Source organism: Montipora capricornis, chromosome 3, assembly GCF_036669925.1.
Source record: "Montipora capricornis isolate CH-2021 chromosome 3, ASM3666992v2, whole genome shotgun sequence".
Classification (NCBI taxonomy): Eukaryota; Metazoa; Cnidaria; class Anthozoa; order Scleractinia; family Acroporidae; genus Montipora; species Montipora capricornis.
Window position 1 is genome coordinate 5,650,508 of NC_090885.1, and position 2,500 is coordinate 5,653,007.

The 2,500-nt window shown below is 37.6% G+C and overlaps 1 pseudogene; it reads left to right on the plus strand.

Moving 5' to 3' along the window:
- The first annotated feature begins 2,376 nt into the window (after window positions 1-2,376).
- LOC138042007 (uncharacterized) overlaps window positions 2,377-2,500 on the plus strand; it is a 1,909-nt pseudogene continuing 1,785 nt past the window's right edge.

Below are 2,500 nucleotides of genomic sequence, written 5' to 3' on the forward strand. Positions count from 1 at the left end.
TTTTGTCTGTGTGCTATGGTAATAACAGTTAATAGCTTGACTAAAATGGATTTTTTGTAGTTTCCAGCACATTTCTGATATGCTGTAATATTATTTTACAGGAGCAGGATATTATAACCTTGTTTCTTGTGTTCCATGTGTGCACTAGTACTTCTATTTCTCAGTGACTTCAAGCTATTTTTCTTGATTTTTCTGACCTCTTTCAAATGCAAGCATTTAAGGACGTTCGCGCCAATTGTTTCCCGCCATCCTTACTGCGCACGCAAATGCATGCGCCACGTCATACACGAGCGCGCGCGCTAAGTAATAAAATGAGAAATGGTAGGGCAAAAGGCCATTGCTATAGCTTTGCCTAGATTTAACGGTCTTGGACGTTCGGTGACCCCAATTTTTCTTTCCAGAAACGGATTTTATTTACAATTATCTCCACGTTGTCCAAAAATGAACAAAAAATCAATGTGGGAAGTTAAAAAAATTTCAAGATTTCTGCTCACGGGACATCAAATCCTGCCATCTTGCGGCTGCAAGGCGGGTGAAACTGTGGTCGCTAAATGCGAACTTGATCTTTAAGGAACCTCACCAGCTGACTAAATTCACTTAATAAAACCACTTAAACAATATTTGGCAGAGAAGATTTCACTTCAAAGATTTAATTGCAATGTATTTGGGTTTACAGACACTGGCCTTATTCGCTAACGAAGCCCGATTTTGTCACATTTTGGGTGTTTTTCCGGGCATGTTCTCTCCAAAACGAAGTCGGTGACCCCCCATTTTTTTTACATTTCTGACATAACTAACTCATCATCTTACAGTGGTAAAAGTTTCAGAAAAAAATCAATGTTGAAAAATTTTCGCGCGAACGTCCTTAAGGCATGAGATGTGTAAATGTTAAGAGGCTAGTCAAAACCTATTTACATCCTACAGTATTTTTGTGTAAGTGCTATGTAGATGCAATTTTTGCTATGGACCCTCAATTTCAGTTAGGTAGATTCTATTTACGCTTTCTGTAAATGCTATGAAACAGTTATGTTTGTCCTATTTTAATGGTTTTGTACAGCTATGTAGAGGCTATTTGTAGCCTATTTACACCCTACAGTGTATGTTATCACTATGTAAGCATTGTATGTAACTATGTATACACTATATGTATGTGTTGTGTATTTTCTGTTTTGAATCTTTGTAGAAACTATGTTGAAACTATTCTTAATTTTGGACACAAAAAACTCCGTTACATAGCCTTTACATATGCTATGTAGAGGGCTAAAACATAGCATTTCCTTTCAAAATATACAGATGAGGCATATGTATAACATAGGCTTTGAATAAGGCCTCTATATCAAATATATGTATATCATAACATACCATTTACATATGGTCGTTACATAGGATTTACATACATTACACATGGTGTCTGGTTCTACAAAGGAAATAATTCGGTTAAAGCCGACTAGCATTCTAAAACTTGCTGATCAAAGCAACAGCAATTAATTAGCAATTAATTACAGAGGAAAAACTTACGTGTTTGTAATAGTTCTGAATCTTTCTTCAGCGTCTGGGAAAAATGGAAAAAGCGAAAGTTGATGATGTAGGAACAATAATTATTTGGACTTCAGTTTTCTACATTTTAGGAATTTACAGAAAGAGACACAAATTACGTACATTTACACATCACAGTTTGTACTGTGATGTCCACCAAACGATTGCGATTTCGAAAAACAGTAGCCAATCAAGACTTTCTGTCCCTAGTTTCCGGGGAGAAAAGATGGGCATCACTCCCCCCTCAACGACTGAAAAACGTACCCACAGATCTCGAAAGATTGTGCGATTCACCGAGGCAAACAAGCAGCTCTTAAACAAAATTTATACAGCTGATTGACTACCTACCCGTGTCCCAGAGATGTGCTTTGATAGTCTTTCCATCGACTTGCATAGTTCTAACATTAAAGTCCACTTCAAATCTCGTGAAGAACTCGTTGTTACTGAATCTTGAGAGGAGATATGACTTGCCAGCACTGGAATCGCCCATCAGAAGAACTGTAAAAATGTACAATAACATTGTCAAATGGAATTCCAGTGGATAAAATACCACTTAAGAAGAAAGGAAAAGATAATTATAAACGACACGGATACCTCTAAAAAAGATATCGTATGTTTTATGGCGTCTGAGGCGTCTTTCATAGCTGTCTCGCGCCTGCGCACGGTACCATGCCGGAGATTTTGCCATCTGTAGCAAAATTACAAAATTAAGTTTCGATAAATACAACGAAATAAATCGAAAAATAACGAAATAAATCGCAAGGTACAGTATAAGTTATAACGTCGTAGGTTGGAAAGTCATGTATTAGGGACTTTAAGATACCTGGACGGCTGACCGGAACTAATTTTACACGTGTAGACTGTATTGCGCATGTCTGCACGCCACTTGTTGCCGTCCAGTTGTTGTCGAGGACTTCAGAATTGGAGTTTTGCCGTCTACAAGTGAACGTAAGTACATTTGTCG